This window comes from Lontra canadensis, unplaced genomic scaffold, assembly GCF_010015895.1.
Source record: "Lontra canadensis isolate GAN:19392208 unplaced genomic scaffold, GSC_riverotter_1.0 scaffold19, whole genome shotgun sequence".
Classification (NCBI taxonomy): Eukaryota; Metazoa; Chordata; class Mammalia; order Carnivora; family Mustelidae; genus Lontra; species Lontra canadensis.
The window spans coordinates 12,468,701-12,479,645 of record NW_022631013.1 but is presented as its reverse complement, the minus strand read 5'-3'; positions in this window follow the sequence as shown (position 1 = coordinate 12,479,645).

Here is a 10,945-nt window from a genome sequence, read left to right as displayed (position 1 = left end):
TTGCTCAGGAGCCCACCAGACCAGGAGACCTTGTCTTGGGCTCCAAAGCCACAGGCCCGACCCAGCGAAGGCTCAGAGCCCGAGAATCCACAGTCCTTCTGTGGAAAGTGCCCTGTCCCTACACCTGCAAAGCAGAGCCATTCTGACTGCATGGGAGCCCAGGAGTGGCTTTCCATCAGGGGCAGTTGCAGAGCTGAGCCCTGCCCCTGCTGGGCGGTGTCAGTCTGCAAGGGCAGGCAGGGACCGCTGCGCCCCTTGGCACAGTGTGTGCGACGCAGTAATTGCCAGAGATGGAGTGGGTGAGTGACCGCGTGGGGGCCGTGGGCTGCGACTCATTCATATTTAATAAAGTCAGCCATGCAGCCTCCATTCATTTTGGCAATGGATGGTGACGAAGGTGATTCCTGAGGGAGAGAGACGTGCTGGTGCAGCGGAGTGCTGGCCCAGCGCCTTTCTTCCCCAGGCTCATGGCTTGGAGACACGAACTTCAGGGAGAAGTGGCAGCATTTTGGAACTGAAAATGGGACCGTCTGGTGAGGCAGAGCAGACATCGCCGTCCCTGATGCCACAGCCCTCGTTTCCAGCTCCCGGGGACAGAGGCCCCAAGCCTGCCTTCCTTGGGTTGGGCCACCCAGTATCTGCCATAGCCCGGGTGTGAATGGAGGCAGAATGGAGGTCGTCGCAAGGCCTCCAGCAAGAAGGGTGGAAATGCCAGCCTGGAATCTGCTCTAGCAGCCTCCGGCACCACCTCCAACCTCAGTGACTGTCACAAAGAGGATGAGAGGGACATACCTGAGGTCTGCTATAGGAGACTTTCACCTTAGGCCCATCCTTCACTCAAACACCAGCTGGAACCAGGCCCGGTGCTAGGTGCTGGGTGCGGTGGTGATCTGTGGGGGAATGAGGCTGCCGTAGGGCTGTGAAAAAGGCAGGACAAAGATTCCTAAGAGCCTGGGCTGGGTGGTCAGTTTGCTGACGTAAGCAGTCTCTTAACTTCTAGAAGCCTTGGTTTTTTTCATCCGTACAATGGGTATAAACCTCATAACATTTATTTCAATGATCTTGTGAGGAATACAGGCACTGTGGGAGTTTTTTTCCCCAAATGACCAATATGAGTTTTGCCAAGAGATCTTCTCACCTGTAAGAAGCCAAAATTTTACATCCAAAGGTCAAACTCTAGTTGGAAACTTCTCTGAGCCAGGCTCAGTACTGAATGCAGGATAAGGGTTGCCACAGCCTAATGTGTCTCAGCAAAATTCATATATGGCTACTTAATCCCCAATGTGATGGTATTTAGGAGGAGAGAAGTTTGGGAGGTGATTAGGTCTTGAGGGTGGAACGCTCGCAAATGGTCTTATAAAAGAGACCCTGGGGAGTTTCCTTATCCCTTCTACCATATGGGAACACAGGAGACAGGCCTTAGGTAGAAACCAAATCTGCCGATGCCTTGACCTTGGACCCCAGCCTCCAGAACTGTGAGAAATAAATGTTTGTTTTTCAAGACACCTAATCTATGGTATTTTTCTCATAGCAGCTGGAAAGGGGTGAGACAAAGGTAGAATGCAGAAATGAACCATCAAGGAGCCTACCAAAGCCCCAGGAAGATCTTTACCTCACACCTTCCACTCAGATAAGCCCCGGTGGATTAAACAGTTATTTTTTTTTCTTTTAAGTAGGCGCCATGCCCAATGTGGGGCTTGAACTCATAACCCTGAGATCAAGAATCTCATGCTCTACCAACTGAACCAGGGAGGTGCCCCTAAGCGGTTACTTTTTCAATTTTTAATAAAACTAGTGGTGTTTATAGATGAATATATTCACACCTCTATATGGAATGTGACTTTGTAAGCATAAAGATATGGAATAGCCTCAAAGGAAAAGATAGAATTTTGACTGCTTAATTTTTTTAAAACTTAAAATGTACAAAAAAAAAGGACAAATAATGTGGAAAAATAAACCTATGAAACGTGAAGAGGTGCACTGGCCTTAATATGTGAAGATTTTGTATGCAACGATATGCAAAATACTACTGTCCCCATTAGAGAAATGTATAAAGAACGTGCACGACCACTCATACATGAAGACATACGAAATACAAGTACAAGTGCAACCTGAGATTAAAAACAACAGGAGTCAGTTTCACAACCATCTCTTTTTAAAATACCCCATTCTGGTGAGGGTATGAAGCAACGGCCACTCCTCTAGGCTGCCGCCGCCTGGGCCGTCTGACCACCCGAGGCCCCAGGGACACCTGGAGGAGCAGGTACTCTGAAGCAATGGTTCAGGGATCCTGCACCCACGCCTGCGCACCCCCAGGTCTGTGGTTTTCCCACTGGCCTGGCTACTTGCAGCCACAGGATGGCATCGACAGCCCAGGTCAAGTGAGAAACATGGCGTCTCAAGCCCAGCACTGTCATCAGGAAGGGCACGCAAGCGGCAGAGTTTCCCACATTATCCACAAACATGTGTAAATATCACAACGGTTCGTAATGTAACCAGGAAAATCACTTCCCATTGTTTCCCCTTCAGTGATATTTTCTGCTTGGCTGAGTTTGCTTAGCACACTGGAAAGGCCAACTCATCAGTTCTTGTTGTTAATCAAGAGCAGTAATTGTCCGAGTTCAAAGCCTCCTGACTTAGAGTCTGCTGAACAGGATAACAAGTTCCAAAAATGCTAAGTAGTAGTTTCTATAAATGGGACTTTTTAATAGGAAAGGCCCCTGAAGAGGGTTTGGGAAAAAAGCCTTTCTGTGAAGTGGAATTCAAACATTGTGCAGACTTTATAGAGCATGGCAGATAAATGCCTAAAACTCCTAGAAGGTTCTAAAAGCAGGGACAATGTAGACACAGACTAATTTCCTCATTTCCTCTCTGAACTTGTGTATTGGTTAAGGCAATGCCAGCTGATGTAACAAACATGCCCCATAACTTAAATGTCTAAACACAAAAGAATATGTCTCTTGCTCAAATAATTGTTAAATGTGGGCATTCCTGGTCGGCAGGCAGCATTCTACAAAGTGACTCAGGGATCTTGGTCCCTTTTATTATTTGGCTCTGCCAGCTTCAACTTGAAGCCTCCAAAGTTATCTTGCTTATTTGCATCAAGCCTGCAAAAAAGGCAAGAACGCGGAGGATCATGCCTTGGCAGGATTTCATGGGCAGGGCTGGAAATGGCAGACATCATTTTCACTCATGTGCTATTAGCCAGAACTCAATCTCGTGGCCACGGCTGGGAGATGTAGTCTACCTGCATGCTGAAGAGAAAGAGGAAATGGGTCTGGGGATAGCTAGCCAGGCTGGATCTCTACAACGCCATGAATGGTGAAGAATTTCAGTCTCAGCTTTATTCAGTTCTTTCCTACCCAGCTCTGGGGCAGTGAAGGACAAATAGGCTGAAGCTGAAGAATGGCACGAGTCCTGCCCTCCCTGCTCCTCACTCCTGCCCTCCCCTCAGTTGAACTCATCCTGATACCAGGCTGGTGAACAAGTACATTCCTGGCCCGGAGGAACTGAAGGAGTCCCACAGCCTATCATCTGCAGCTTTGCTCCTGGTCCACTCTGATCTTCTGCCCTGCTTCTAAATATAAGACTCTTTGGGTTGAATTTTGATCAATAATACCTCTCAGCATTTATTGAGCACTGTTTACCAGCTGCTGAGACTTGGTGGAATTTTTCCTGCTGTCCCAGAACTGCACAGCCAAGACCCAAAGTTGAAACCGACAGTTCTTGGAGTCTCTAGAGTTGGGTCCTGTCACCTTCTGCAGTGCTACCTGAGAGATGACAATTCAGAGAACAGACCTGACCACCTAGTGACTCCCCCTGCCTTCATCCATCCACCCTAAATATAAGAAGACTGAGAGAAAAAGGTGGTCAGCTTGGGCAAAATGCAAGTTCAGAAGTCCTGAGGGCAGAGCTGTGGCTTCTTGTCTCCAAAGCGAAGGGAAGGTGGCTTTAAGAGCAAGAAGGGAAGACTGGAATTTCACTCCTATATGGCCTGCAGATTTGGTGACCTGTCCTTGTGTTTACTGAAGCAGGGAAAGGAGACCAGGCAGAAACACGGGTAAGCCCTATGGGTTGTGGGGCGCCAGAGTTGCATACCACCTTTACACCACCCTGCTAGAACCCCGCCCCAAAGACCCTCCCCCCTGGTGAGACATCTGAAAGCTGGAGGCTATGTGGTGGTGACAGTAGCCTTTGGTGGGGCTGGGGGACAGAAAAGAAGCAGAGGAAGATTTCCCACAGCCAGAAACGGTGTGCAGGAGTTGGGGAGGGGAGGCACATGGGATTACCACACAAAGGTAAAGGTAAGGAGACCCTGCGGATGTTACGAAAGTCCCTAATCAGTTGACTTTTAAGTTAATCAAAGCGGAGATTACCCTGGCGAGCCTGACATAAGCAGATGATTTCTTTAAGGCTATCTAGAGGTCAGAGAAGTAGATGCCCTGCTTTTTTGGTCTTGAAGAAGCAGAGGGTCATGTTGTAGAGAGGGCCATGTGGCAGGGAATGGTGAGCAGCCTCTAGGGGCTGAGGGTGTCGGTTGTATAACCACAAAGAACCAAATTCTGCCAACAATCAGTGAACTTGGAAGAGGACCCCAAGCCTTAAATGAAATTGAAGCCCCAGCCAATATTGGATTTCAGTCTTGGGAGACCTCAAGGAAAGGACCAAGCTAAGTCATGCCAAACTCCTGACCCGCAGAAACTGTGAGATAATAAGATTCTGTGGTTTTAAGCCACTGAGTTTGTGGTAATTTGTTATGCAGCAATAGAGAACTAATACAGTTTCTCTTTAGGCTATGGAACCAGAGAAAGATCTAGTCTACTCAGAGGGATGAGGGTAGACTATGAGCTTTGAGCTATGTTTGAGACTAATGTTTCAAAAAGAACAGAACTGAGTATTAAGTTCCAGAATGAAACAGCTTTGGTTTACAAGAAAACATTTGTATTATCTAGTAAATGATGGTATTTACTAGAAAGTTCTAAAATGTGACCATGAGGTCAATAAAGATCCTGCTGCCCTACCAGAAAAGGAAGAGGATAGTTTTTTTTTTTTTAAGATTTTATTTATTTATTTGACAGACAGAAATCACAAGTGGGCAGAGGCAGGCAGAGAGAGAGAGAGGAGGAAGCAGGGAGCCGAAGGCAGAGGCTTTAACCCACTGAGCCACCCAGGTGCCCTGGGAGATAGTTCTATATAGCAAAGCTGGGGGAGCTGGGAAAGAGTTAAATCATGTTTATAACTCATAGAGTTGCGCCTCCTTAATAAATTGATTTCACATGCATTATCTCATGTACTCCTTACAACATTAACCCAGTGAGATAAGTACACTTATTACCATCCTTTCACAGGTGAGGAAGCTAAGGCAGGAGAGCTCAGATATCCTGCCCTGGCTCACACAGCTGGTGAACAGCAGGGTCAAGACACAAAGCCAGGCTGTGTGACCCCAGAGCAGAGTCTCTAGAGTCCCTGCACTCTGCAGTGGGCTGAGCTTGTGAGTACTTAATGCCCTGGACCAGAAACAGACAGTGAAGTCCTCATGGAGATGCCAAGAGGATTTTCTTCTTCCTCTTAAGAGAAGCACTCGCTGGGTGGTACCTTTGGGCACAGTTCCCAGAGTTCCCTTTCCCTATCATGCCTCACCTTGACACTCCTTGGGTTCAACTGAATGTTGAATCCAGGAAAAATTAAACATCCAGTAAAAATCATCAATCAACTGGAGTTTCTGGGAATTCAAATGAATTGCCAGTTGTTTTCTCCTTCCTTCAGCCAGTAAATGCTCCTTGATCTCTGCTCCAGGCCAGGGTCTTGTTTGGGCACAGGGGATGGAAACAGAGATGAATGGAATATGATCCCTGCCCTCAGGGAGCTCCCCCTCTGGGGGTGAGGAGGCCAGCCATTGCAGGACAATTGTTGTAGGAGCAAGCAGCATCTACAAGGCACTGTGGGACACACAGGAATGGCAAGCTGGCATGGGATGTGGTACCAGCTGTCAGCACCTTTGCGGAGCAGTTAGGATGGGTCTGCTCCCTGGGTATAGTTGCCACAGCCCTGCGAGGACGGCCTATCTCTTCCCCAGATGCAGAAACAGGTTCAGAGGGTGGCATATTTGTTGTTTTTCTCCCTCTCCATGGGGAGATTAAGCTATTTGGGGAGGACGTAGGCACCCTACCATCGAGACACTGAAAGAGGAGCCGGATGTCCATTTGGCTATACTGAAAATATTCCTCTGATTGTGACCACCAGACTGGGGGCCTCTAAGGTATAAAATGGTATTTCCTTCATTTTTAGATTTTTGCATTAGAAAAAGATAACATATACATGTGTGAAAAAAATTCAGAGCAAAAAAGTAGGCAGTTGAGTCTCATTCCCACCCCAAACCTGAGGCCCTAGTTCTTTCCCAGGACTATAGTCTCTTCTAATTCTTTCCGATAATTTATGTGTATAGAGTATGTGTATATGTGGATATACACATAGCTCTTTATTTCTCTTTATTTTTAGCTAGAGAGTCTAGTTTCTTAATAAAATTTCCTTTTGAAAGAGTCCAATGTTTTCTTGCAAAGCTAGAAAGAATAGAAAAAAATTAAAAGCCCTTTAGTATTTATTTTACTAACCACGATAGAATAAATAAGCTCTGAATGCCTAAAAACCCCAGAATAACAGTAGCTTAAATAAGCAGAAGATTACCCTCTCTCACATATGGAGTCTGGAGGCTGCTGATGAGGGCTGATAGGGCAACTTGGCTGCAGGAGACCCACAGGGACCTCCTTTTAGTCCCTCAGCCCCAAGGTCCAAGATGGCAGCATCAGGATTCCAGGGAGCAGAATAAAGGGCACAAACAAAAGGGAAGCAGCTCTATCTTAAGTGAGGTTCCAGGAACCTGTTACCTGGCACTTCTGGTCCAAGATGTGGCCTATATCCCACTGGCCACAGCTAAATCACACAGTCACATCTGGTTGCAAGGGAAACTGGGGAATGTGATCTTTATGCTGAGTGGCCCTATTTGTCCAGCTACAAATTCTGTTACCACGGGAAGAGGGGAGAGTGGATACTGGAACATAAGCAGCCATTTCTGCCACACTACCTTATCTATAGCACTCTGCCTGGTTCAGAGTACAGATTCCTTCCTTTATTCATTCAACTAGTCCATACTGAGCAAGTGTTTGTTGAACTGAACTGAAGGCAGATGGTAGATATGGCCAACTTGTATGAGGATAGCAGAGAACAGAGTTTCTGCTTCAGAAACTCAAGAGGGACCAGCTGAGACTACGAGAGAACTGTCATCTTCCTGCCTGATTGCTGTCACACCCGTGTTGGAATGTCCTTACCTGGGGCTCAGCCTCTCCATCTGCAAAGTGCTCTCCAGCACATGCTCTCCAGCCCTTCCATCTCAACGTCTCCATGATTCTAAGTGAATCAAAGGCAAAGGATCAAGTACTGACCATGAAGACTCAGGGTCAAAGATGAGAGATTAGAGAGACTGAGGGCTCCTTGGGTCTGGACTCATCTGGGGTGATCTTTATCTTTCAAAAGGTCTGAAGTCCTCAGACACTTGATCCTGTGTAGCCAATGAGCTGGATCTCAATCAACACTGGCACCCACCCAAGTACTGGGAAGAAAGTGGAGAATGAAATTGTAGAACTCTGGCCACAATGAGGTACCTGTCATTGGAAATTACCCCCAAGCCAAAGAAGCATCAGGCTGCCACGGCAGCAGACTGCCTGTCAACAGAAGGCATCTGGGGGAAACTATCAAAAACAGTGGCTGGAGGGGGGGGGGCGGTCCATAAAGGACAAACCATGGGGGAGGGGGGCTGCTGCAAAGAGAAACCTGTGTGCCTGATCCAGGAAGCTTTATTCGGAGGAAGAATGATGCAGGATGAGAACAAACCAAAGGATGTCATTATTTAGTCTTCAAATGGTTTGGGGACATTCCACAGCAAACACACTAAAAACGATTGAGATTTTTCAAGAAATCTTGAGACATCTCCTCATCAGTAACAAACTGGCTTAGGGAAAGGGAAACCCAAGGTGAGGATACATAAATACTTTTTTTGAACAGAATATGGTAACATTATCTAATTCTCTACAGTCCGTGGTTAACTGGCTTTAGTTAATATTTGATAGTCACAGGGGAGAATTCCTTGTGAGGAAGATGTTAAGCCATTTGGAACCAAAGCACAGGAAAAGCTCCTGGGCTACTTAGAGGTTTGTGATGAATCAAGTGAACTTCAGTGGGGGGAAAGGACAGACTACAGATTTGGGGGAGCAGAAGGCACAGCCTAGGAGCTACATGCAGATTACAGCTGCCGGGGGACTCCCCAGGAATTGAACCTATCGAGGAATTTTTCAAGTAGAGACTATGGTTATGGAATGTCTGACCAATCGCAGCTCTGGGTGTGTGAACACATTTACAGCAACTCTAGAATGAAGAAGGGAGGCCAGCTGAGCCCTGCTGTCCATGGTCCTGAAGCATCCTTCAGCCCTCGACTGGCCAACAGTTGCTTCTCCTTTCCCCAGGACTCTAGGCTTTCTATCTAACTTCCCCAAGCAATTCTAAACCTGGTGAGGATTTTAATTTTCTATCTTATTGAAAAATGTGTGGTTTATACACTGTCGCAGAACAAATAGAATTGGGATTTATGTTTCACAACTTACATGGTTTGTTTGAGCTTTTTCTATATGTCTTCGGCAGTCCTATCACATTTCTGACAGTTACATTTTTTTTTCTTTCTGGGAAGTTGGGGGGAAGCAGAGAACATGTTTTTCTCCTTTCTTCACTGACCTTTACTTGGGAGTATTTGTGTGTCATCTATGGATTTATCCATGTGTGTCTCTTGTGAGAGAATATTTGCATGTAAGTGCCCAGAGCGTGGGGTTGTATGTTTGAAGGTGATGTGCCGGGCTCCAGTGTGTGTGCATGTGTGTATTAAATGTAGCCATACGTGTTTGGTTGTGTTTTTGTGATATGGCCGTGGTGGTGGTGATGGTGTACAATAGAAACAATTAGCCAATTAATTAGATGTTATTCCAATTCAGATGTCATTAGTAACCAAACCTTTCTCTTCACAGTGTCATGCACTGATGTGTACTGGGCCTGCCAGCAATTGGGAGGAGTTGAATTATTCTCCATGCCCCAAATTCCATGTGTTTTTAATTAATTTCACACTATGTGTTTGTAAGGGCAGCACTTTAATTGAGTAGGTAAAGAAAATACTCTCAGTTATTAATTGAGATACATTTCTTCACTTAGTGCTGCAGAGTCTTCACCGGGAAGTGCTGCTAAACAGGACATTAATCCCAATACTTTAACTAATTCCTTTCTCATTATTAAAGCAGATTTACAACTTTGGAGTCAGGACGTTAGTGTGGGTTTTTTGTTTATTTGTTTGTTTTTCCTAGAAAATTCATCTGTATCCTAGAATCAGCTTGTAGCTCAATGTAAATTCAGTGTGGAATTTAGTCAGTTATTACGTGGATGTAAGTGGCTGAACCCTGGTGTAATCTGACCAGCAATGCATGAAGGAAAGAGTTGGAGGTGTAAAAAATGTCAAATAGCTTTCTCAGATGCATTAAACTATTAATAAAGATAAAACGATCTTTATGTTTGGGGTTTGGAACATCTCTTTTATGATATTGAGAAGCCACTTTGATTCACGACTCGTTGGCTTCAAGGTCTGCTGTCATTATTCAGAAGGTGTCAGGAAGAAAACAGAGACAAGCCGATCAGCAGGGAGAGAGGTGAGAAGAGAAATAGTTTAGGACTGCCCGGGGCTGGGCTGGGCTGAGCACGGAGAGGTACTAGTGTAGGGATGATGTACAAGGCAGCTGGCACCCATGTCCCTGCCCTGGGGCGCCCTCTCCACTTTACCCAGAGGCCTGTTTGCTTGTGGCCCTTCTGGGGAGGTAACTGGCCTCTCTACAGAGGGGCTGGGCTCTGGCAATGTTGAGGAGTATGGGGGTTATTCTCCATCTGTCCCATACCCTGACTCCTACTAGGTCATCCCCCCACCTTTTTTCCCCTCTTCCCTGCTCTGTATCCCAGGAGGTTAATCTCTGCGGACAACATGCAGATCCCTGGGGCCCTCTGGGGGACTCCAGTCAGACACTAGAGGGAGAGAAGCATAGGAGGCCAGAGGATTCATCCCCAGTCCTTTCTTGCCTCATCCCCACTCTGTGGTGACTGCTTTCTGTTTATATCTTCTTTCAGCCCCTCTTCAATGGGTTCCTGTTTTCTCCAGGTTCTGGCAACGTTCCCTCCCCCTTGCCTTTCAGGCCTTAGGGTGGGACGGCTCCCCATGGATGCCTCACCGTCCCATGCTGGTCTCCCTAGTCTGCTCACAGCTCTGCAGAGTCCCGTCAGTAAACCCTCCTCAGTTGAACCCTCTTGAGTGGGCTAACCATTTTCTCCTAGACCCTGACTGATTTGGGAGTCCTCCCAGAGAATCAGACTCTGGCCCTTCTGGAGCTGGGCACAGTCAGCAGGATGCGGGAGAGGGAGCCAGAAAGGAGGAGCCTTGGCATAATGCATCTGTTGCTCAAGGAATGTTGGTGCGCAGCAGCCTCTGTCCAAGGTGGCTCAGGCATGGCACTCCCTGTGCTCCCCCTCCTCTTTCAACGAACACTGGCTGGGCAGCTGCCAGGGCCAGGTCCAGTGCTAGGCAGGCCCTGCCCTTATGGAGTGTGCAGTCCAGTGCGGGATGCAAGCAACCGTTCGAGCACAGGCATGAAGTACTAGTGCAGGCGGGTTTGGGGCTCTGAGGTGCTCTGAGGTGCACACAAGACAGACACTGGGCAGAAGGGCCCAGGGAGAGCAGATTTCTTAGAGGAAGGAACATCTAAATAAAGAATTAGAAGGATGAGAACGATGTCTGAGAGAAGGAGCTGGGGGAGAGGCCACAGAGAGAGTGGCATGGAAAACAGTATGCACCAAACCCCAGGGGCTGAGA